We start from the raw sequence: 26,808 nt of genomic DNA, 5'->3' as shown, positions 1-26,808 counted from the left end.
GTAAGGATCAGCCCTATCCAAACATCTGGTACAAAATCAGACTCTAAGCTCTACATAAGACTTCCCTTCGCCCTGACTCAAACCCCTGTGGCTCCCAAAGGGAAGGCACTAGGAGCAGCCTAGCCAGGCAAGCAGCAGAAAGCTCTGGCTTTATGTCCTGATTTTGGGGAAGGGTTCCCTCTGTATGGAGCTTGGGTCTGGCAGTAGCTGCTTCTTTCAGTAGAACCAATGCCCACTTAACTTCATTTCTTATCTACGGCTTCACAGGCAAAGGTAGTAGTGAACCTACTGGGCAGGGAACGGCACCTCTGCCTCAACTGGGCTGTGCTGCCCAGGATCTGCTGGTGCTTTTGGGCTCTAGGGAATCATTGGGGGCAGGTCCACACCTCAAAGCCGAGTGAGGGAGACAAGGAAGGAGTGCACAGCTGGAAGTCCAGGGGAGTTCACAAGATAGCCAAGGGATCCAGGCTGGGGATGCCCAGGGGCCAGGATCCAGGAAGGGGAGCCAGCCTACTGAGTGCTGGTGGGGGCAGGCTGTCCACAGGCATCTCCTGGGAGCCTTGATAAGAACTGGGACCACCCGTCACACCTGTTGCAGATTGGGGGTGGGGAGGGGTCCAGGGCAGCATCATTTGGGGCCATTTCTCTCTTCCATGCCCTGCCCCCGCTACCCTGGCCTTCCTCTCGCTAGCATGGAGAGCCACTTTGCTTCATGCTGTGGCAGGGATGTTTTGTGCAATTCCAAACTTGGTGGGGAGACTGTGAGAAAGATTGTGCTTGGGGGTGAGTGTAGGTAGCCTGTAGGGTGGGAGTGGCTGATTTCTTTCCCCTCCTCAGAGCACCATTCTGGAGTTTCCCAAGCCTGGTGTCCATCACTTTGGGATCTATGCACCTTGCATATAGTTCTCGCTCTGACCTGATCCCTCTTCCTCTCCCCCCTCCCCCATGCTCACCTTTTTGTTTGCCCTGACAACATTGTCTCTGCCCTTCCCAGTTTCATCCCAGTCTTGCTGAGGGGGAGAGAGGCTGCCCAGCACCCACCCCACCCTGTACTGCTGCTGGCAGGGAGAGGGGCAAATGCACAGCAAAAGAGGGGGATAGAGGGTTCTATTGAGGAGGACAGGGTCTCTGAAGCAGCCAAACATGAGCCAAGTTCCAGTGCACCTCCATGCAATGGAGCGGGACCAGATGGGGGTGTGGATTGCAGGATGCTGGTGGACTGTGATCTAACTTGAGTCAGGAGGGGATCTGGTACAGATGTATGATAGGTCAATCTAACCTATATCAATTAAGACTGATACTACGTCCATCCAGATCGATCTTAGACAGGGTTCCACCCTGTTTAAACCAGTCTGCACGCACTAAACTTCTGTTCTCTTACAGGTTTCACAGGTTTTGATCAGTTTCCTTTAATTTATACTGGTTTGTGCGTAATGTCTGTACCTGGCCTAAGAGTCCAGGGTCAAGACAGAAAAATAACAATAAAAATGTTATGACAAGCAGAAGATAAGTTACATCAAATTCAATAAAATCTGTATTAAATCTCATTCTGCTGAAATTTCACATACCAACAGGATATCAGATTAAAAGCTCTATATTATTAAAATAAATTAAGCTGACCTTAATATGAGTGATGGAACTATAGAAACAATAGCCTTATTCAAATTAACCTTTTCATAGATGTCCCATAAAATGCAATAAAACATCCAAATCTGTGTGATTTTTAAGGGAGAAAAATCACATTCCCAGGGTTTAATTCAAATACCATTGAAGACAACTCCCATTATTTTAAATAGGAATTGGATTGGACCAGTACAAAGAAAACTGCATTCCAAAGGCAAAAAGGCTGATTTGAGAGTGGACATTCCAGTCTCTCCTACTAGTGGAAACTGGGCAACACAAAAGGAGAAGATCTGGAATACATCACTTAACTGGTACTAAGGGGCAACTATACACATGCCTGATGCTTGCTCCAACACATGCTAATTAGCATACTCCAGCAGCCTTGGCATCACATGTATTTAGTGTCTCCATGCTTCAAAATGGTGCTGGGACACTTTACTAAAGCTTGTTGAATGAGCTTTAGTTAAAGCACTCCTGCTGCCATTTTGAAGCACTGGATGCTGAATACACAAGATGCTGTGGGTGCTTTAATTAGAGAAGCTCCCAAATGCCACTCTAATTAAAGAGCCCTGCCCCCACCTCAGAGCATGTGTAAAAATACCCAAAATTACCAGCACATATTTACTATCTCAATGCCCCCACAAGCGTTTTTTTAGACTACTATATCTATATGTATTTCAACCTTAGATCTGGAATAAAATTTTGAAAAAGGATATTTGGATTTTTGGGGGGATGGTTAGTTTTTCTTCCAGGACTAATCAGAGAAATATGGGGCCAGAAGGAAGTCATCACCTAGTTTATCTCCTTGCTGTAAGGTAGAATCAAGTCTACCAAGACTATGTCTGAAAATTGTTTAATCTGTTCTTAAAAACCTCCAGTAATGGGGACTCTCCACTTAATGTGCTAGTGCTTAACTGTCCTTGTATTTAGAAAATTTCCCTCAATATCTAATTTTTAATCTCCCTTAAGGCACATAAAGCTAATTACTTTGCTAATTACTTTCTGTCCCAAATGGTGAACAATTGGTCACTGGCTTTTTGTGTGTGTTTTTTTTTTAATCTCAGCCTTCCATACACTGGCAGATAGTTATGTCCTACTCCAGTCTTTTCCATATTAAAATTAAACCAATTTTTCAAATTTCCTCCTGGATCACATATTATAAAACAAATATTTTTGTTGCTCTGCTTTGGACTCTCTCCAGTTAGTTTATGTGTTTCTTGAAGTGTGGTACCCAAAGCCAAAGATCAGACCAAAATGTTTAATCAGGTTAAAATAATGGGACACTTGCAAAACAAGACTAAAAACTAAGATACGATAAAGACCTTCTCTTCAATATAAATGGAAAAAATATTATATAGTTGGAGTTTTTTAACAGCAAATGGCTCAAGGCCACCAAAACATTTTACTGGATGACGAACTAATCTGTAGGAACATTTTAGGATACTTGAGGGTGCTCTTTTATAAACATATTTTTAACCTTTGTTTAATAACGTATAACTGGAGATTAATTATTCAGGAGGCTACTCTGTCCACAATATTTCAGGGAATCAAGAAAACAGTAATTCCAGGAAATTATGTCATTAAAATGTCAGCAAGGGAACACTCACAGGCAACCTTCACTTAGATGCATCATGCTGGGGACACTTCAATGCTTGTTTGACAAATGCATGTTAAGAAGAGTCTAAAAGGAATGGCATTGTCTAAGATTTAATTAAATCTTTAAAATTGAGGTCTAAAGAGCATCACATTTATTCCCCGTCATCTATTTCTATTAGAACTACAAAGTTGAATCAAGAAGATAGGAGCTTATCTCATAATTAACCTTTAGCACTGAACAGTACTAAAAGTGTGTATAAAGGGGAGAGTTCCTTAATAAGCATTCAGAGGACATTCATGTCACCTTCCATTTATATTAAAGCCACTGTGATTGGAGTACACTGCCACTGTCTAAAGAACACAATGTAGCAGTATAAGGCCTGGCAGGCACTCGAAATAAGCAGAGACCAGCTGTGGTCATTCCACTTAAAAGAGCACTACACTGAAGAAAAATAATGTCTCCTTTTCTCAGCTACACATAAAATTGACTTTTGACCCAGAGGCAACTTTCATCATTTGGCTTTGTATAGTCAACAGAGGAGCTTCCTAGTTGTTTTTACTGGCACTACCAGCAACCTGCAGTCCCAAGTAGAGAAAAAAGTATTTTTTTTTCCAATTTGTATAGCTTTATGCCTTTCAGCAAAGTTAATTTCATCCAAAAATATTTTCACCGAAGACTAAATCCCCCATTCATATTGAGAATCTGTAGAAGTCAGCTAAAATAGCTATGCTTCTACTTCATATGATGTTTCCCCTTGCATTTATAATTTGATTGTATACCACTCATTCCCACAATAAAAATTCTCTCTTGGGGGAACTCAAAATGGTTGGGGAGTAAAGGATCAGGCAATTAATGGCTGCACAAAACTTCCTCAAACTCTGTCAATTATAGTTCATACAAAATGAGATTTTCCTAAATTTTTCTGGTGTTTGTAAAATTCATTAAAATGCCACGTCTTGGAATTCCAAACTATGTGGGTTTTGCCAGCTTGGATTTTAATGGGGATTTACTGAAAATACTGAAGGTCTGTTTGAATTATATCCCCAACCAAATGCTGAGGTTCAGGTAATTCAATCTCACACCTGCTCTTTTCAGTGCATAATAAAAATGAACCCCAAAATCTAACAGCTTGATTCAATTCATATTGTTCACAAGAGGTGATAGATTGACATATGGAGCCCTCGCACTGAAGCACACTGAGCCCCAGCCAGCCGCAGGCATACACATAGGTGACAGCAGTACAAGAAATGCTACCTCTGTGAGTGTATCTACCCAAGATGCTTAATTTTGCATTAATATAGTTTACTGCTAAGTAATCATTTGTGTCTACACATGCACAAGCTTACTTCACAGTAAACCTCCCTAATCCCCCAAAATTTTACTACCTGAAAATGCAAGTAGCTAATCTACTCAGGATTGGTAAGGGCACCACAGCACTCAAATGCCTGACCAGGAGCAAAATCTGCTTTTGGTCAGCCACCCACCAGGGGGAGGGAGATAGCTGTCTGTTTCCAGGAGCTGCAGGCATGGGCTCACCACAGGAGCCTGAGTGGAGAGACTATGTCCCCCTGCCCCAGCATCAGGAAGCTCCAAGCCTCCTGCTCCCAGATCTCAATCAGGGAGTGGGCTGGGAGACTCTTATTTCCCAGCCTGAGCCCTGTGGTCACAGGCTGATCTTCCTGGGATCAGGTTCTCCCAACCCAAGCACCATCACAGTGGGACTCAGGCTGAGAGATAGGAGTCTCCCAGCAGCAGCCCTGCAGTCATGGAGCCAGTGCTGGGAGCTCCCTGCTGGCAGAGGATGGCGTGAGTGTGGAGCTGGTGGAGGAACAAGCTCCCCATTCTGTTCTGATGGAGCTGGGTGGGGAACAAGCTCCCCAGCCGTCGCCCTGTGTGCCTGTGTGGGGACAATGTCTCCTGTCCTGGCTCCAGCACCTGCTCCCCAGTTGTGATCATGGAATGGGGGGCTGAGAGCTTGTCCCCATCCCAGCAGCAGGCAGTCCCCCCAGGGTGTCCCCTAGCCCAGTGCTCCCTGCCAGCCCTTGGGAGGGGAGCCTGGAGCTCTTCCCAGAGGCCTCAGGGGCCCATTTCAGGGCTGCAGGGAACTGGGTGCAAATCTGATCCCTAATCCCTGCATGTGTATACACCTGCCCCAAACACCTTAACTCTGGAGTATTTTATACCAGAATAAATTTGGGCCAGAGTAAATGCATGTATAGACATGCCCAGCATGTACAGGTCTTCACTTGGAAAGATTATCTGTAAGGATTACAGGTTTGTTCTGTCCTCCCTAGCAGCATTCTTGTGGGTGTCAGTAAAGGTATCATACATGATGAAAGATGTTGCTTAGACACCTGTGTACTGGACCCACAAAATGTAATGGACCACAGAATGCTACATCGGGTAGTGCTGGCTGGGATCGTCAATACTTTGAAAGATAATAAAGTTCTTTTTGCATTCATTCCCTTCATGATCAGAAATTAATTCACCAAACATGGTAAGACTTTTTCAGCACATGCAAGATTTTCTGATTTACTCACTACACAAAACTAAACGTGTCAGTGAAATTTTCAGTACCTTTTGACACTAACCTTCAGAACTTCTCAAACCTCTAGAAATGTATTGTTTTGCAAAATTCCTGTCAAAGGAACTTTTCCAAATTTAGGAGAAAAAAAGTGGGTTTCCTTTTAAAAAACAAAAACACAACTAGGTTAGTGAACATAGGTTTCCAACAGGGCGGTGCGAAGCTTCAGTCGCTGATTTGATTTGGAGGAGATTTAGCCTGATTCCATGGCTGAATCGCCAAATTGAATCAGGAAACCCATTAATCTCTCTGTGGCAGGACGGTCCCTAAGGGTGCCATGACCTCCCCTAGTGTTCTTGCCTACCGTGCCAATCCTCTATCTCACCCACCACGTCTTTGATCTTATTATTATTAAAGGGAGGCTGCCTTCCTGTCCTTCTTGGCATGGGGCCGGTCTTGCTACACCAGGATTCTGTTCTGTTCCCTGTGCTGGTCCTCTCCCAGGGCCTACTCGGTATGCTCGCCCCCTCTCCCAGGCCTGCTCAATGTACGTGCCCCGCTTCTGGGGCCTCTCTCAGACTGCACCCACTCCTGGGGCATCTCTCCACCTGCACCCGCCCCGGGGCCCTCTCTCAAACTGCGCCCTTTTTGCCCAGCCCGGGCTTCTCAATGGGCTTACTCCCCTCTTGGGGCTTCTCAATCACAGGCAGCGCCCAACTCGGGCCTGCCTCCCGTATGTCCCGCAGTCACTCATGCTCAGGCCCGGGCCTCGCGCTTCCCGTGCTCACCCGCACTGGGGCCTTCTATACTTGTGCCTCTCGCGCACCCGCCTACACTGGGGCCTTCTATGCCCGATTCGGGTTTCCTGTGCTTGCGCTCCACACACTCCTCGCCTACACTCGGGCTTCCCAAGGTTGGGGCTCAGGTGGCCTTAGCCTCACCTGGCCCCCAGACCCACCTTCTTGGGCCTATGCCCCACTGGGGCTCTTCCCAATTGGGGTTCCCAACTGGGGCTCATCCTGATATTGCCCCCGCTGGGCTGGGGTCGGGACACCCCACTAGCTCAGACCCACCTTCCTGGGCCTGCGCCCCACTGGGCTTGCACCTTTAGCGTGCCTGCCCCCACTGGGGCCCGCCCCCACTGGGGCCTTCTATGCCTGACTCGGGCTTCCCAAGGTTGGGGCTCAGGTGGCCTTAGCCTCACCTGGCCCCCCAGACTGGCCTTCTCGGGCCTATGCCCCACTGGGGCTCTTCCCAATTGGGGTTCCCAATTGCGGCTCGTCCCAATATCATCCCCGCTGGGCTGGGGTCGGGACACCCCACTACGCGGCACCCTCTGTGGTGCTAGGAACTCCCCCTCTACTGGGGAGCTCCCTTGAGGCCTCCTCCACCCCTACAGCCTCGCCTGGTCCTCCGGTGTAATAATCACAACAACCCGAAACAGAAACTCAAAGCCCCTCGGCTACAATGTAAACCTTAAGCCAACCTGGCTAACCTTCTCTCATCCCTGTCAGGGTCCTCTCCACCCTGTATCTGCACGCTGGTGCACAACACTGCCCTGCTCGCTCTAGCAGAGCTCTTGCTCCTTAGGCTGCCAGAGGGGAACTGCCTCTGGCCTCAGCCTTCTCTGTTTATGAAGGCCAGGCCCTGCCCCCTGGCGGTCAGCTGATCCAATTAGTTGCTTTGGCAACTCACAGCTGTGCTGCCCTATTGAGTGGCAGCTAAGCCTATATCACCACTATTCAGTAGCAGGCACCCCAGTGCCCTGCTACACTCTCCAAATCAAACCAGAAGCCCCCAAATTGATTCAGAGAGATTTGGAGAAATTCGATGATTTGACCATAGACTCAGCTTTATATCTTTTTTCTGTGGTACCAGGCATGACTCATGAATGCTGAGATGGTGGCGTGGATGGCGCATCCCATGGGAATGCGGGTGGGTGGGGGTCCCCTGCATGCTTGGCGGCAGACCTCGAAGTGGACCAGAAGTACTTCCGGTCTACTTAGATGTCCGCTCCTGAGTGCACAGGGGAGCCCCCCCCAGCTCAGCAACTGGTGCCTTTTAGGTCTGGAGGAGCACCCAGGGTCACCCTGCAGCTGACTGCTGAGCCGGGAGGCCTGGAGAACCATCCCCCTCATGCTCCCATGGGAAGCTCTATCTGTCCCACCATCTCAGTGTTTATGAGGTATGTAGAAAAAACATATAAACCTATGTCTATGGTCAAATTACTGATTCTCTGAATCAGAATCGAATCTTCAGATTATTCCAAATCCAGTCAGGACAGTAATCCAAATCAGCGAATCTAATCACTGTCCCCCAAATTGGGCTGAATCTGAATTGAATACTGCCTACTTCACACAACCCTAATTTCCAGTGAATGGAAACTGCTTTTTAATATTAACTTTTCAGATCTCACGTATGCACAGTATAAGGGACTTGGTCACCAATGATCTGGCAGGAGCCCAGGACAATAGAGATGGTTCCCCTCCAATGGAAAATCTTAGTTTTCCTTTTTTTGAAAAAAAAAGATCCTTGATGTAATTAAGCCACTATTGGCTTAAAAGGAGTTGCAGCTGCTTATCCCATGGCTGAATTTAGCTTATTTCTCCAGAAGCAGGCCATTATAAGGAAGCCTAAGCTGACGATGTCTGCAATGTAGCCATTGTGTTAATAAATAAAGGACATTGGTTTTCAGTGCCATTAGTTGGACAGCTTTTATCAACACATAATCAGCTTTAAAAAACTTTCAGAGAATTATCCGTCTGGAGTTGATGCATGTAATTACTATAAGATTTGGAGATGACTGGTTGTGAAGCTGCAATTTAACTTTAGAAGAATCTTCAAAACAAAATCAATTATGAGGGGGGAAAAAACTGCTTTGGGACAAATGTAAACAGCTGTAACTTTCAATACAAGTGAAAATGCCATTAGGTTTTAGATGAGAGATGCATACTGCTGAAGGATGCTGGCTCCCTAAGCCTTGCATAAATACTGAGGAAAGACCAACTTTGTTGCCTTACATTTTCCACAACATGCCTGGGCAGAAACTGAAATGTAAATACTGATTTCCTTTTTTGGCATTTTAAAAACAATAAATAGTATGTGGACACAGATTCTTGCTGGAGAGCAATAAGCATTTTTAGCAAAGTTAATATGAATTTTGTGTTCTACCTACCAGCCCACCAAATCCTTCTTCAAATTTTGGCAGGACTGACTTTAAAGCTTTACTATGCCGTGCATGGACACGATCCACCTAAGTGACACCACCAAACACCACCATAATTTCTCACTCTACATTAGAAGAGAGCAATGATGCAAGAAGCAGTGGAATATAAAGTGCATATATATATATCGACCTAAACGTAAATAGGAGATTTGGAAACATGGCAAGGATGGGCCAGGGGGTTTGCTCTCTTGAGTAATAGGCAAGGAAGCAGGAGTAGCTGGGGTGGAGTGGGGTTTAAAAAGTTTAGAATGCAACTGGAGAGTCAGCTGCTGTTTCCGACCTTGTGGGTTGTTTGCCTGTTATTGGAAGTTGCTTAGAGCTGTTCTGGATTGTGTGGGATATAAATTGAAATAATAATGAAGAAGGTGAAGGAAATGATGGTGATGGTGATGACTGCTGGTAGTCCTTGATCTAAAAACTGAACAAAGTGGGCAAAAGAAGGGAGGGCTAAATGAGATACTGGGGCAGCCAGAGACAAATAGGGATGGGGTGGACCTGCAAGCAGAAAGGTATCTCCATCTATAGCTATATAATTTTGCTGATGTTTTTGCACAGCATCACAAATCAGGCAGGGCATTAGATATTTGTATATGGTATATTGTGCAGGTATGAATGTGTTTTCACAGAGAAACAATACAGCAGTTAAGTGCTTATTAAAAGCTGAGGAGTCCTTTCAACTTGTTTTATAACTGCTATTCTACAAACCCGCAAAGCTCACAGAATATATGTGAGGCTCAACTGGACAATGGGTTAAGCCAGCCCCCTCGCAGTTGATTCCAAAGGGTCAATCACTCCCCTAAGCTGCAGGGCATAAATGAGAACAGATGACACCCCAGGGGCTTAGCACGCTCTTGTTTTGGTGTAGATCCAGGAGTGGTGCAGAATGTAGACTGAGTTCTTTAACCTGCTTATAACAGGGTCTCTGTTGGGAGCCCTGTTACTTGGGAAAATCCCGGCGGCTGTTAATTACAATACCCGGGCATCTGGGGAAGAAATCCCCACATCACTAGGTAGGCCAAAGGGATGCTGCTTCTGGGGATAAAAGAAGGGGGAGGTCCCAGGGAAAATGCCTTCGGGCACCAGCGGATAGAAGAGGGGGTTGCTTGAGACCCCAGAGGGAGTGGACCTCGGTAGCGGGATCTGAGGCCCAGAGAGACACCAAGACTGAGGGACCATGAAGATGACAGATCGACAACACCATCAATTACTTACAGAGGAACTCCAGCTGCTGCGGTGAGTCTGGGGAAAAGCCGAGGCTCTGTGCTATGATGAGGCAAGGAGTCCCTGACTAGACAAGGAGTCTCAGGGTAAGACTCAGGAAGAGAAGCTGGCAAAGACCCTGGAGCCTGGGGGGAGACTGTTCCAGGGCCCAAGGTGCTGGCTCTGATGGCAAGGGAGCTCCCAGAGCCGCACCGGCAAAAACCACGGGGAGAGACTGTGAGACACTACTAACAAACCACTAATGAGCTAATTAGCAGTGATAAACTGAGGCATGGGTGTGGGAATCCCGTATCCACCTCAAACTCAGAGTGACTGAGTCAGGACTATAAATTACTATTACGAACTGAGGGGGAATAACTGGGGTTTCTCCCCACATAAGTAGCCGGCACAGAATGAAAGGTGCCGTGTGTGCAGCTAATGAGGTAATTAGCACCACAGGACACCGGCTGGCACTTACCTTGAGGATTTAGAAACTGAAGACCCCCTCCTAAGCCTAGAGGTGGTCCAGGGGGCAAGTTGGATGGGCTGCCGCCTACAATCCAGGCCACTGGAAAAGAAAAGATGAGAAAAGTAAATAAAATAAAATACCTGGAATAGTGTAACATGTTGGGAGCAGTCATTCTGCAGGTACCAACTAACATTCCATCAATCTCTTTCCTCCCATAATAAGATCCAAGTCATGGCAGACGAGAACCAGAGGAACAAGCGGTATCCCGTTAACCCAATAACACTGCTCATTCCTAAAGTATATAATTAAAGAGAAGTTTCTTTCCATGGGAAGCAAAAAGGTCACCAGCAGCATTAACATTTCCTCTGCTACTTACAGTTCTCTAAGGAGAAAAATATGTCTATCACCTCCTCCAACACATCTCCCAATGCCAGCCAGTAAGTCTACATCCAAATGCCTTACTCTCATTCCCCTTATTATAGCTAATGTGAGCTGCTCCTGCATCACATGACAGAGGGCCTAGTATTCTGAGTCACTGAGATGTGCTTTAACATCCTACCCAACTGCTGTGTAAGGGGTAGGTACATGAGGTATTGAACACACTGGAACAGTAGTAGACAATTTCAGTAAAGCTTCTTTTTACAGGAAAAGAAATCTGTATAAAAAACAAACCCCAGATACTAAATAGGCTCTTCTACTGACCAGATAGACTCTATTCCTGCTGCTCCAGCAGTGGAGGTATCTGGTGAAGGACACTTCAGCGAATCAAAGGGATGTTCCTTTCTACTATATTAAGCCTCAGGTTTGAGACAAGTCCACTCTCTCAGCTTATCTTGGGCTCAGAAATAAACAATGCATAAGACCTAATGATCAGAATGGCCAATATGATTGCAAAGAGGGGGCTTGTCTCATTTCAGTACAGAAGTCAACGGTTAATAAAATTATCTCTGTGCTAATACCCTCATAGGACCAAGCCACTGTGATCTCTTCTTGTCAGAGTCCTAATAGATTCAATAGAAATTTGGACCATGTTTTCAGTTTCATCTGCTTCCTGATCAGGCTCTAAGAAACAACCATCCTTTCTGTTTGGTCAACAATTTTATTAATCAGTACTGGAACCAAAGGGAATTACAGTTGTATTATAGCTCTTTTGCCATGCTGTACCATCAAGAAATGCTCTTCCAGCATCATAATTTGTAACTTAATCCTGATTGCTTCTTGCACTTGGAATGTATGTATTAATTAAACACTTTACCAAATTATGCTTTTAATTAACTTCTGTGGCCTAATGTTTTATTAATCTAAACAGACAAAAACACATTTAATTTAAATTATTTAAATTAATCTAATGGTTTAATTCAATCCACAAAAGGTGGAGTTAAAGGTTTAGAGATTGCAGCCTGAGGTAAATGTATAATGCCTTAATTCTAACAGGAAGAAATTCCTCATGAATATTAGAACCCTCCGAGAAGACAAAAAATAATTAAGAATAGAGAATGGGTTTCTCTCCCTCATGTATGTGGCTTTTCCATGTTATGGTTAGGACACATTAGAAGGGCACTGTGTGGAAGCTTTTACTCTTATTGAGATATTGCCCCTTCAATATAGACTCTCAGTCTCCCTGCAACACAAGGTGGGGATTGTGAAAGGGGTGTGTTCTACTTCCTCCTTGGCTGAGCCCAGAAAGCAACACACTGTTTTGCTGTAGATGGCAGGGGCAGTGCCTGGTGCCATCTTCCTGGTGGGGGGAAGGGAGCTTGGCCAGGCTGGGAGACTCCACCCCACCCAATGCCAGCACCACCACCTGCCCACCTCATGCAGCTGAGCCCACCCTGCTCCGCCTGCTTCGCACCAGTTCTGGCCCAGCCCCCACACTGGGAAGAGGCTGGCACTGCCTCTGCTAGGAGCGCCACACCTTTGCATGGGGCAGGTGGGAAAGCAAACAGCAGCGTCACTGGGAGGGGTGGCTATGGTGGGGGGCTAAGGTGAATTTTGGGGTGGCTATAAACCCCCAAACCCTCCCTAGCACTGCCCCTGGTGGATGGTGAGGGGAGGGGAATCAAAGCACCCTAGATGCTATGGCTTCTTTCAGAAGAGAACATATACAAACTTGCACTCTTCCAGGAGAAACTCTCCTGAGAGTGACTTAACCCTGATTGTTCACAGGATACTTTTCTCCCAGAGCAGCCATTTTTGCTGTGGTAGAAAAATCCTGAACTGTACACTCATTGCTTCTCCTGAGAAAGAAGCAACTTTGCCAGAAGAAACCAAATGTCTGTATTTGGACAATACAGGAATGAGTTTTGTAGCACTTACCACACTTAATATTTAGAAATGTATAAAACTGCTTGTTTTGCTCCTGAGTTCTTGCCCCCCTCTACCACTGGCACAATATGCAGGCACAGGAAAAGCACGCAACTTTTCCAATTCTTTAGTTTTCTTATCTACAAAATGTGGATAATATTTCTTTGCCTATGTTTGTAAGGTATGTAATAATGAATCATAATATACTTTCACAGGAGTGCTGGGAAGACAAGTTAGTAAATGTGATTGTCTAATGCTCTAAAGATGTTAAATACTCAGTATGATTATGATATAGGCACAGTGGAGTGACTTTCATTACATTCATTTAACTGTGCTCTGATTGTGTAACACTGGAGAACATGCTATACAAATGTCTTTTAGTGTACTAACCCTGGGAGACAGTCCTTCCATTTTACTCAGTATTGTTCTGATAATATTCTCCCTGGGATTATCATAAGAGTGCTGATACAAGTATTACAATGTGCAATTTATAAAACAAACTAAACCTTAATTAGGCAAAATTCCTACTGAGGACACTGGAACAAAGGATGGATTGAAACTAAAATAAGCACTTAGGGTTTGACCAAATTCCATTAAAGTAGACTTCTAATATTTTTCACTGCATTCTCTATTTATTCCACCTGAAAACTTGTAACAGAAATTTCATTAAAGTGGTAGACAAGGTCTGTTCTACAGTAGCATAGTAAGGCCAAGTATTAACCAACACTACCTTACATTGGTTATATTTATATTCATTAGGTCAAATGATTCCAAACTAATAAAATGGATTTATATACTATACCAAGGTTTAACTAGGAAGATAAATGATCCTAAAACACATTATGAAAAGAAAGTTAGTGAAGACATTTTCCATTATTTTTCAATTATATTTTACCACACGGAAAATCCAGTTGTACTTTTACAATTCAAAGATAGTTCCACATAGTTTCATAGTAGCTAGGGTCAGGAAGGACCTGAACAGATCATCTAGCCTGACCCCCTGCCACAGGCAGGAATGAATGCTGGGTTCACAAGACCCCAGACAGGTGATCATGTAACCTGTTTTTGAATTTACCCAGGTAGAGGTGAGGACCACTTCCCTAGGAAGTTGGTTCCAGATTCTGGCCACCCCAACCGTAAAATATTGCCTCCTGATCTTTAACCTAAACCTATTCTTCATCAGCTTATTACCATTGTTCCTCGTCACCCCAGGTGGTGCTGGGGAGAATAGGGCTCTTCCTATTTGCTGATGATCTCCCCTGATGAGTTTGCAGGCAGCCACCAGGTCCCCCCTCAGCCTCATCTTGCTGAGGCTGAACAGGTTCAGGTCCCTCAGTCTCTCCTCATAGGGCCTGTCCTGATGCCCTCTCACCAAATGGGTGGCCCTTTTTTGAACTCTCTCCAGACTGGCTACATCCCTTCTAAAGTGCGGTGCCCAGTACTGGATGCAGTACTCCAACTGCGACCTGACCAATATCGCGTAGAGGGGGAGCATCACCTCTCTGGACCGGCTTGAGATGCATGACTCACAAGAAACTTCCAAATGAATGCCTGATGTTACTATGCCAAGTTCTAGCATATATTAGCTAGCAATTAATCATTTCTGTATTATAAGAATAATTTTGATCTAGTCAGAAGTATTGCCTCTGTGTCTACAGTTTACGAAAAAATTACTTCACCAGTTTGATGTTTGATAAGTATGGGACATTAACTTGATAGTAAGTCAGGATCTGTCACGCCATTGTACAATAACAACATTCAGACTGACCACATATTCACTGCATCTAGTTCCAGAAGTACAATGGATCTTAACAGAAAAGTAAGCATCTCTCAGTTTTCATTAAAAAATGAATTCTATGAGTTCTGCATACTGCATTCATGTTTGAGTGTGGAATATACAGTATTATCCAGCATTAAAACTACTTTTTTAATGAGCAGATGCTCAGCAGATGCTACAGGATACACTACTGCACTTATTCAGAAAGATTGGCCGAACCTGGTTTTACTCTTAATGTATCTCCAGGGATTTCAGCTGGATTACTCATTACATACATAGCTATAAGTGAAAAAAGAACTAGATCCTCAATGTCTTTTACAAAGGCCTTTCAAAAAACAGTGTCTGATATGTAATACGCATACACATTCACAGCTGGAGAGGAAAGACACATGAAGCCGAAGCTTTGTAGGACATAAAATACTGATAGAAATTACACTTGAGGGCAGGGGGATAATGAATTACTACAATAGTTTTCCATCGCTGGAGTTCTTGGTTCAAATGCATTGTTCCTCCATCTAAAAGGTTTGTTGTTTATTAAATGGTTTACTAAATATTACAAAGACAAGTCTCAACAGGGAAGTTCTTTTGTTATCCGAGCCTCTTCGGATATTTATTTTTTCTTTACATTTATGCAATGGACCCATAAAAATGTTAAATAAGTGGATGTATACTTAATCAACATACTTGAAAAGAGCACATTGTCCTTAAAGCAGACTCAACACTGACAGACACCAACTCAGCAAAAGCTTTAGAAAAAACATGACCATTATTGTAGTATGTCTTTAAAGGCAACAGAACCTCTGTCTATTAAATCAGTGAGGAGAGTATCCAGCTATCCAGAGTATCCAGCCCATTTATGAAGATTTGGATTTCCCAATAACTGAAAGATTATACACCTGATTATTACTGGACTTGAGTAGAAGCCAGGTACCTTCCTCTCTTTAGCCTGTTTAAGAATGGCAAAAGTGCCTCAACTAATTGCAATGGCCTTGGTGGCATATATGGAGGTTCTTGGAAAAGCACAAGAGAAAAAGAAAAATAGCAACAGCTTTACAGATCAACCCCAACCCCATGAATGGCAAACAAAAAGACAGAGGAAGAACTAGAATGCAATACGCTCCTTGGGTCTAACACCATTCACTAAGTGAAATTTCATATTTTGCACTAGCTGTCCTTGAACCATTTTCTCGAGGGTGCTTTTGTTTCAGTAATTCAAATGAGAGGTAACAAACCTGTGGCTGATTGTGGTGAGTCACTGACAGGCGGTTCCAAACATATAACAAGACAGAAAGGAAAAAGAAATGCTTTTGGCTAATGATGCCACAGGAGATTCTAGGAGCAGGCAGGCTTCCTCTTAGACAGAACAAGGAAAAGTTTCTTTTAGCAAAGACAACCTACCACTTCCACCTTCCCTTCAAAATCACTTTCCGTTAGGACTCACCTCTGTCTTTCTTGGCTTAAGTCAGCTCCTGCGACTACCAGGCCCTATTGGCATATTCAGTGCTTGGCAGTGAATAGCATGTTTTTTAAAGAACAGAAAGAACCTAGTAGAAAAATCCCTAGCAAACAACTTAGATTTTGAATCAGAGCACATATGTTTGAAGATTAACCCGCTTGTCAGGAAGGCAGCACTAAATTAGCCAATTGCATCTATTTTCAAGCATATCCATCTACTGATGAGCAGAAAGTGCCCATTTATATAACAGCTGCTATGAAACAGTGTGAGAGATTCACCATTCAGACTGCTGAAAACTATTCAAAATTTCTTTGAAATAATATTAAAAGCCTTCAAAAAATCTCCCCTCCCCCGTCATATTTAATGCATGTAATTGGGATCTCTTTTATGCTACAAGAATGATCTATTAGCAGTAATTTGGGTGGCAACTGAAAATGGAGAAACTAGCATTCATCCTTAGCTACAGTTAATAGCCATGGCCTGTGATAATTAGAAATTATTTCAATAATTATTCCTACGGTAAGGATTTTCTTTCTTTTTTGCTCCTGTTACTCTTTAAGGAGCAAATACATTTTCAGCAATAAAGAATGGATCAAGGACAGGATTAGGAGTGTAAATTTCAGTGTTTTAATGTTGTCTCTGGCATTCTCACACTGAGTGGCCTGAGACAAATCACAAACCTCTGAGTCTCAGTTCTGTTCTCAGGGAAATAAAAAAAAGAAGTAACAATGCTAAACCACTTCACAGAAGTATCCCCAGGTTCCATTAATTAATATAGGGAAGCAGGCACTTGGGGAGACTTTGATATATTATAATATAAAAGAGTCAATGATTACACACTGTACTCGTTGGGCCTCAAACATCCGGTCTTGTGTGGCCTTGGTCCATGCGGCTGGTAGAGGGCGTCCTACAATCTCCTGTAGGCCCGTGGGCTGCCATCTATCCCCTGAGTGGCTTCCCCAATCTCACCTGCCATGGTTTTTAATGTTACACTAGTGGGGGGCCAACCACCCAGGGTTCAGCTGCAGTGCAGGGAACGCCCGGCAGTAGTCCATGGGGCTCCACCTCCCCTACACCCCAACCTCATACCAGCGGGTCATCAGGTCTTCATGACCATACCCCCAATGATGTTTGTCTTCCTTGGGTCACGTGTCCCTACCACACTGTAGGTCCTGCCTCCTGAGGTGACTAACTCAATCAGAAGTAGGGCTATGGAAAATCGCACCCTCCTGGTTTGAACAGTCCCTACTCAGGACTCCAAAATTCACTCTATGCTTCAACAAAAGATGGAGGATCAATGCAAAATATGATACAGTGACATCCTGGCTATATTGCCTCGCCCTATCTCCCATCCCCTCCAAAAGGGGCAAAAGTAAAGGAAGGAAGACTAATGAAAATCAAGCGTGGGAGGACCTGATCAGTCCTTTTCCTCTACCCTTATGTCAGGGTGATGGGCAACCCTTAGCGCCTTCTGATGCTGCTGAGGTCTGGACCGTTGTGGTCAGCGTAGACTGCGGCCCTTCGCCCCGGGTCGTTACGGCACTCCCTTTGCCCTGTATGACATGGGCCACTGTCGTCCTTCTCCCTTGTGGGGAGCGCCCTGTTTCTGCTATCCTGGGGTGCCTCCCTACGTATCCGGTCACACCTCGCATTGTGGGCTGACACCCAGCCTCTGGCTGGGGTGTACCTCCGTTTCCCTTGCTGCCCTGTTCTGTCTCCGCCCAGAGGGGAAGCCTCCTTTGCCTCCTGTGCACTTCCAACGCTCCCACCTCTGTTAGTGAGGAAAGCCTCCTCCGGCTCTGCCATCCCTCCATCGACCCTGCTTCTGTTGGCACAGGGAGCCTCCTCTGTCTCCTCAGTCTCTTCCATACTTTGTCCCTCATTGCTGTAGAGAGTTCCTCCCAGCTCTCTCGCTCTTCAGGTACTACGAGCAGTGCCCAGTGTCAGAGACTTCTCCGTCTCTGCTCCGCCCTCCCCAAGATCTTCCCCGGCAGTTCCTTTTATCCCTGCCAGCCGGTGATTGCCAGTGATGTCACCGGCCAGTCTCAGCTGGATAAATCGCGGCTTATTACCCGCGCAGATTTCCTCTCTCCCTCCAGCTGCGTCATGGGTCCTGCTGCTGCTGGTGAGTAATCTCTGAGTTGTTTTTATGTCTTTTCCCTTTTCTTCATGTGCTCCCCCTCCCCGGGGGGTCCCTGTTTATTGTCTGGGGTTCTTTCCCCCATTCTCCCCTGGGACACACACACACATGTATTAATTAATGTATATAATACATACATATACATATATACATATACATACATATATATGGGTTATCTATCTATCTATGGGTTAGAGGAAGGTTGAGGAAACTCTGTCAATAAATGCAAAATAACCAAAGATAATATTCATATATAAGGGACAAGTTTGCAAAGTTGGTATAAAAGATCACCACTTCAAAAGCACATGTGCACACATTTGTGCAAAACAGGTATTTGTGGACCAGCTCCTGCAGTGCAGGATGCTTTCTGTTCAGTAGAAACACTGGCTCTGGCAACTGAAAGAAGTTGCAATGAGAACACCCTACTCTTGCACTGTGAAATGCCCTAGTGCAGTGGTTTTCAACCTTTTTTCATTTATGGACCCCTAAAAATTTTTGAATGGAGGTGGAGATCTTGTTGGAAATTTTGAATGAAGGTGGAAAAATTGTAAGTGTGAGTATTCAGATACTTCTGATTGATCATAGTCATCTTTTATGGACTCCTTAGACATAGTCTGCAGACTCCCAGGGACCACAGGTTGAGAACCATCACCCTAGAGAGACCTGGCAGAGAAGGTGGTTGTGCCTTGGATATGGTTTTTAAATTCTTCAGTTTAGTTCAGTTCAATTCAGGAAGGGCGAGGTTTCCCCTGCACCCAGATCTAAAGCAATGGTGTGTTTGTAGAAGTTGGCATGCCAAACCATTCAAGAAAGCAGAAAAATCTTTACAAATGCTTACTACATATACTATCCCATACTGAGTTGAGATAGGAAAAAACACTGACTAAAGACAGCCTCCGGCAATTGGAAAAGCTGACATTATCAAATGAGTGTATCGTACACAGATATTTACTTCTAAGCCACAATGGGGAGAGGTATCTTCTTTACTTTCTTCTGATGCTTTAAGTTCAAAGCTGGAATCCAAGTAGAAAAAGAAGAAAGCAAGACAAAAGAAAAAAATCCCCACTGATTACTGTTCTGCAGAGTCCACTTTATCTGAACTGGAAAAAATCTCCAGCTCCCTTTCTCATAATTTCATAGATTTCATAGGCATTGGGCACTGTTCTGGAAGGAAGAAAAGAATCTAAATAAAAATACATAATAATTGGCCATATATAGAAAAGCTAAGCAAGGAGGCATCAATTAGTAGATTCTACCAATGGAGGAGGAGATCATTTAATTTATAGAGGGGTGCACAGGCCACTAGAAGCCTACAAAATTCTGGCAACGTGCAATGAAGCTTCTATTAGCATTAAGTAGCAGAAGTGAAGCTGTGGCTGAATTATCCTTATCATTTTGAATAATAGAATAAGGGTTACAAATGTCAAAACTTACCCAGAAGGACCTTGTACCATACTTTTCGATCTGCTGGGGAACAAGAGGTGATATATCACAGTAGCTGACCATTTCTTTCAGAGCTGAAACTATAAAGGTAATGTATTTGAGTTAGGGCCAATTTAGTCAACCAGGTCAAAAAAACGTAACAGACATACACCTTCTCAATATGCATTTATGATATGATTGCATGAGTGTTATAAATGCTTATTTATTATAATATGCTTAATTGACTTCTGAAGAAGTTATGGTATGATAGCATTACTGTGTCTATTCTCATGGAAATAATGAGGACAACTACCTGGGTTTTTGAAAGGATAGTGATAACTGGATGGTGGCAAGAAGGAACATGGGTTTTTGGGGGGCTTTTTTTTAATGTTTTATGCTGTCTCAGAGGTGTAAATATCAATGTTGGAACCCTGGGCAAAGAAACGTCCCGTTCCATTGGTAAAAAAATTTACTCCTGCTTCAGCACATGTGCTTGACCACAATTTGTTCTTAAAAATGTGTAACATGTTGGAGTCCCAGGGGTGACTGTGATGCCCTGCTGATGGCTATGCAACTGTACTGCACTCCACCCCTAGGGTGCCTTCCCATCTTTCCTGCCATGCCTTAATAGAAATATAACAAATAGGGAGGCTTCCCACAGGCCTTTTCAGTCTGGCTGAACCCCTGCTAGGGTTTTCCAGCACCCTAGTGGTCCTCACTGGTCCTCAGGCCCTTTGCTGGGCTGCTCAGGTCAACTGTGCCTTGCAGGGCACCCACAGCTTTAAGGGCTAATTATTTGGCTCCAAATCCTCCCCTATACCACATCCCATGCCTCCCATATATTACTATAACATTGTTCCCTCTGGAAGCTTCTCAGCCTCCGCCCCTTTGATCTAGCTAGGCCTTCTAGCCTGGGCCCGCTGTATTGGACCTGGCTCTGAGGCACTAGCTCTCACTTGTCCTGTCTGGTCATTGGTCCCTTAGCCACTGTCTGATGAGCCCCTATGTGGCTGTGCCTCTCTCTGGTGCCAGGCTCTTGGCCCCTGTCCAGCTGCTGCCTTGCACTCTCTGCCCACTCTGGGCTCAATAGCTGCTCAAGCTTTGAGCCTGCCCCTGACAGTGATTAAGGCTATCAAATGTCCCATAGGCACTAATGGTACCTCTATAAACCACTCCTTACAGTCCCAACCCAAACCGCTAGTGAAAACACAACATTAACGTAAGACCCTGGATTACAACATAAAGGGATAAAAGCCCTCTGTCTCTTTAAGAGTGTAAACCTTCACTCACTAATACAGCATACCTCCCATCCTGGGTGCCTTGTGAGTTCCCTGAGCCTCACTGTTCTTGCAGGCTCCCTGAGCCTCACTGTTCTTGTAGGCAGCAAAGCAGTTGGCTTAGCATCTCAGCTTGCTCTACTGGGCAGGGGCTCCTTGTCCTGTGGCTGCCAGGAAGATATCCCCTTGCCAGCCCCAGTTTTGGGCTTATATGCTCTCAGGGCCTTGCCTATCTCCACTGAGTTTACTTCCTGCAGGTGCCTGCTAGTTGTTCCTTTAGACTGTTGCCCCAGTGACCTGCAGCACCCTGCCTAGTTGTCATTCCCGCCCGCACCAGGGCCTTGCCTCGCGATTCCTGCCCGCACTGGGGCCTTGCCTTGTGATTCCCACAATCAAGGCTCAGGTGGCCATAGCCGTGCCTGGCCCCCCAGACCCCCTTCTCAGGTCCTACGCTCCACTGGAGCTTCCCACAGTCGAGGCTCAGATGGCCGTAGCTGTGCCTGGCTGGCCTCCAGACCCCTTTCTTGGGTCTTGCACCCTGCTGGGCTCCTCACAATTGAGGCTCAGGTGGCTGTAGCCGTGCCTGGCCTCCAGACCCCCTTCCTGGGTCTTGCGCCCCGCTGGGGCTTCCCACCTGTGCCCACACTGGGGCTTTACCCTCCCGATACTGCCCACACTAGGGCCAGGGTCAATACACCCCAAAACGCAGCGTCCTCTCTGGCACCAGGAACCCCACTACTGTGGAGCTCCTATGAGGCCTCCTCCAACCCCTACAGCCTCACCCGATCCTCCGGTAAACAGTAAACACAAACAACCAACATAATAACCCAAGCCAATTGGCTGTAACTCAAACATAAGCCTCCTGGCTAAAGCATAACTCTAAACAAACGTTCTCTAACCCACACCATATCACCCCCATAACTAATGACTTATACCTCCAGGCCTTTCTCCTTTCTTTCCTTTCAGGGTCAAGCTTTTTTCCTCAGCCTAACCATGCCCCTTTGACCCAGCTGCCAGTCAGGAGAGGGAAGGAAAGAGAGAGAGCTCCCACAGCCTCCTGTTTGTGTTTTATGGCGGTCAGCCCTGCCCCTTCCAGTCAGCTGACCCACCAGGTGTCGGCCCTTAGCTCCTCCTGGTTGCCCCTAGCAACCAGCAGCTGAGCCCATACTACAGTTTTTCCGTAGCAGGCACCTTAGTGCCCTGCTACAATGTGCTTTAAATTAAAAAAAGATGTGCTCTAGTAGAAATTTCAAACCAATGTAATCACAGAAAAATCTGCATTATATTGCTTATAACTGAGAGGACTGTTTGCACATTTATTCTTCATGAACCTTTTCTCCTTAGGCACAGACAGAAGTGCAGCTCCCTGGTTTAACTCATAGGCAGACAAGGTTCTGTGGGTAAATCTGATATCTTTTATTACAGCAACTAAATAGTTGAAAATTTGCAGGTAATAGTTGAATGGAGCTGGTAAATAGTGAAGAGGTATCTGGGGAGTCAGATGTCAGGCAGGTGATAATGTGTCATAAAACCAATGTCTATATTTAATCCATGATTTTTTTTGTATCCAGGAGGTTGCTGAAGTGAAGTTCATAGGCTTATCTGTAAAAAGTATTGTCAATTCCGTATAGATTAGATTTATGGCACATTATAACCTGACTCACATCTGACTCCCAAGGTATCTCTTCACTATTTACCTGCTACATTAGCTCCCTCCCACCCCACCAGCCAGTCTCTCACTGACTCCTCAGTTTACATCTTCACTGACTGCCTTTCTTGCATGCATACCAGCCTCTAGCTTCTTTACTATAAATTCCATCCAGGAAGTGCACACATCAACTGCAGATGCTTCCTCAGCCTGACAAAGGGTTTTTAAACCTAAAAGCCTGCTAAGAAAATTTTTTTCCAACTATTTAGTTGGTCTTATAAAAGATATCAGATTTACCCAAACAGCCATGTCTGCCTATGTCCTTAGACGAACACGGCTACAACCTACACCTTTGGTCTAACTCATGGCACTTCAAAGAAAGACTCATGAGTTAGACATTAACTGTTGGGTCAGGAGGGTGGGAGATTGAGCTCCAGTTTGGAGCCAATCCAGCAAGAGAGGCTGCCTGTCTGCAGCCTCTTCCCCTAGCTCCACTGTCCCTGCGGCCCCCACCACCCTGTCCCTGGTGCTGTCTCAGAATGAGAGGAGGAGAAGGCAGGAGGAGAAGGCAGAAGAGGGAGGTCTGTTCTGGGGTATGCCCAACTGTGCTGGGGGTGGGAGGAGAGTGGATTGGAGACCCTCATCTCAGGGAGACTCCAATCCCACCCCCACTTCCAGTGCAGTAGGGAAAACCTCAGAACAGACCTCCCTCCCTGCTATCTCCCCCTCCCCTCCTGGGACAGGTGAATTTGTTGCACAATTGGAGTGCTCTTCTGTTTGGCCATGCCTGTAGAGTGCTTTCAAGGAGCCAATCTCACAACAAATGTAATTTCTGTCTGTACCTTTTACCATAAGCAGGTCCAGATTTTGGTTTTTTTTATAGCATTCTTAGTTCTAGATTTGACTGGGACAAAATGACAATTGTTTCTTTTACTTTTCATTTATTCCCTCTATAATTTTCCTAACAAGCAAAGATATTCCATTCCCCTCCAGTACAAGTACTTAATAAGATTCTTCTTTCCCTAAAGCTTGAAATATGCTTTGAATAAAGAGAAAAGCTATATGTCACTTGGGCTTAGCCTTATGGAGCACGGCAGCCAGTTTCATAGTTTCATAGTTTGTAGGGTCGGAAGGGACCTGAGCAGATCATCAAGTCCAACCCCCTGCCTTGGCAGGAAAAAGTACTGGGGTCAGACAACCCCAGCAAGGTGTTCATCTAGCCTTGTCTTAAAGACCCGCAGGGTAGGAGCCAGCACCACTTCGCTTGGAAGCTGGTTCCAGATCCTAGCCACCCTGACAGTGAAGTAGCACCTCCTGATGTCTAATCTGAATTTAGCCTCTACCAGCTTGTGACCATTATTTCTAATCAATCCTCGTAGTGCTCGGGGGAACAGGGATTCCCCCAATCCCTGCTGGTCCCCTCTGACTAGTTTGTAACAGGCCACTAGACCCCCCTCAGCCTTCTCTTGTGGAGGCTGAATAGTTTCAGGTCCCTTGGCCTGTCCTCATAGGGCCTGCCCTGCTGCCCCCTGATCATGCAAGCTACAATATACATTGAGGTTTAAGTCAGGCTACCTAATTCTTCATCTGGCTACACCTAAGGCATGGAAAATGGGAAACTTTTTCTTGGATGCTAACATCTGAAAACTGCCTATCATATTTATACTATCATTTATTACTGGTCAGAACACACAACTACAGAAAGCTGCTTGTAGAAATGCAAGGGATGTAGTGGTTAGCACAGAAGAGCCAGAGATTACCCCTTGAAATACATTAAACACAGCAAATATTTTCAAAAGCTCTTTGAAAACCAATGGAGACTGGGCCTGAGAATTCCCAGCTAGCTGTGCAGCAGCTGTAATTTAAGAAGAGCACAGATTTCATAATTAGGATACTCATGAACCTTTGATGAGAGAAAAACATCATTTTTCAAAACATTTTGGTGCTATGTGCTGGGACCTGTTGCCCCAGGACTGACTTTTCACACAGGGACTGATAATGCAGCAGGCCTGGCTCCCTGCTTCTGTCTGGTGGTATACAGCTAAAGAGTGGGGACAGCTCCCTGCCTTGTAGGTGGTACCACATCCTGGAGTAACGGAGAGACAGCTCCCGCCCTGTGTGGCATGCACACACTCTTACTGCAGCTGCACAGGGGTCCCAGGGAGCTGTGGTTTCTCTGCCCTTGTATTTGGTACCTGGAGTGGGTGCTCCACACACTCCACAGTAATGCTACTGTGCTGGGTGCCTTTCAATTAATAGCGATGGGTTAGCCCTGGAATATAATCTGCAGTTTACAGTTTCTTGAAAGGACTTTGGCCTCTTCTGGGTTCTTAAAAAACTATTCATGTGTTCAGTGTCCATGGAAAAAAAAGACCTTTCATGTTCCATGTTAAAGAGCCTCTTGAGATCTCTATGAATAACAACACTATTCTGTGCATAATTAGACTGCAAAGCCCTCTGTAATAACAATATGCTCTGACTGTACATAGTTAAAACATGGCTATTGTTAAATTTATCAGGTAATTTAACTTGAACTAAACAATTAGAGCCCAATCAACTAAATAGGCTTGATGAATGAAAATGCCTTACTCCCAAAACAAACATAAACAATCCATGAAAAACATACATCACCACTGCAAACCCTTTAAAAAATAAAACAAATAATAAGAAAAAATAAGTTATTTTTTACCCAGTGAGGAAACAGAATCACTATATAGGGGGAAAAATACTCTGGAGAAACTTAAGCTAAAATTATAAAGCAATTTTTTAAATCAAAGTCAACACTAAAACTCCCTCTGAGGATTAAAATGAAAAATCAATAGCAATAAGTTTCAAAAGGTTGCTTACTTGACAACTTTTTTAATGTCAAAGGATAAAAACAGGGAAGGGAAAAAATGTTCATGCAGTAAATTGACACAGAGTAAACAATAAACAATTTATCAAGTGTAACCTCTTTTTCTGTCTCTTCAAGAAACTTAAGGTTTCTGCTAATGGATTTGTTTTCCGAAATTATGACACATTAAAAAATAACTTTTTGGATTTATTACAAGCCATTCTATGTGGGGATTGTTTTTTGTTTGCTTATTTGTCTTTGAAACTGTGTTTGTTACTTGAATTGCTAGTTAAAAACACAGGTGCTTGAAAACTGGGGGATGGTCTTAAGTTTTCATTAATATGGATGTGCCGTGTTCGTGATTTCACATTCTTCATGGAAACCACAAAAAAGCAGTTTCTGTGAACCGTACCAAAATGTCAATCCCCATGATTTTGGCATTGGAAATGCTGGGGAGGGAGGGAGGACTTACTAAAAATAAAATGCTAGCTCTCCAGTGGGAGCCAGCAGTCCTCAGGACCGTTGAGGCCCAGCCTCACAGCTCACCGGGGGGTGGCGGGATGGGGAGCCACCAGCATGAAGGGGAGCAGCAAAGATGGTAGTTGCCCCCCTACCCCTCACAGCTGATTGGGCAAGAGGGATGCCCATTGTGCAGCTCCGCCCCTCTCCAACTATCAGCAGCAAGGGGCAGGGTCACACAATAGGGAGCCCTCTTGGCCAATCAGTAGTGACAGGCAGGGTTGCTAGTGCCCCTTGGCCAACCAGTGGGGGGCGGGGGTGGTCACCACAAAAATACTACAGAAAATGGTGCCATGCAACAGAAATGGCCCACAATTTTTCTTTCACCTTGGACTGATTTAGCCAGATCCCTATTCATTACTATTTGTACACACTCCTTCAGAACACAAATTCCATAGTTATTTGCAGCAGTAAACTCAGTGGTTTAAACAGGCATTATCTGAGAGAGGTCTTGACACTATCTTAACCATCTCTCCCAACTACTTAGTTTGTCCAATCAAAAATATTTCTAAATTAATAATATTCACATATCCCTGGACCATCATAGCAAGAACAGTACTACATAGTGAACTCACTCAGAAGTTAAAATGAATTGCTGAAAACATTTGGCATCCATTTCTCTTAGAGAAGATAATAATAATAATAATAATAATAATAAAATGTCCCCTTTTATTGAAAATATTTCATGTCCCTCCAGCAGTTTCGATCAAAGAAGAGGTTGTAAAGGACTATCCTTTTGTATTCTGTATTCATTTCTGTGATGGTTTCTCTGACTGCCTTGGCTTGACCACAT

General features: G+C 44.7%; 1 long non-coding RNA gene across 1 annotated transcript in view; it reads right to left on the bottom strand.

Moving 5' to 3' along the window:
* Window positions 1-19,820, bottom strand: part of LOC149857777 (uncharacterized) — a 135,288-nt gene extending 115,468 nt beyond the window's left edge. The window contains exons 1-2 of the long non-coding RNA XR_016444164.1: window positions 19,751-19,820; window positions 10,649-10,738 (exon numbers count right to left, since the gene is read on the bottom strand). This is a non-coding gene — a long non-coding RNA (uncharacterized LOC149857777). The remainder of the gene's footprint in view (window positions 1-10,648; window positions 10,739-19,750) is intronic.
* Window positions 19,821-26,808: the final 6,988 nt, after the last annotated feature.

This window comes from Crocodylus siamensis, chromosome 9 (assembly GCF_052110815.1).
Source record: "Crocodylus siamensis isolate JL-2025a chromosome 9, ASM5211081v1, whole genome shotgun sequence".
NCBI classification, from domain to species: Eukaryota; Metazoa; Chordata; order Crocodylia; family Crocodylidae; genus Crocodylus; species Crocodylus siamensis.
Note: the sequence above shows the minus strand (reverse complement) of the source record. Positions and strands in the feature narration are given on the sequence as shown.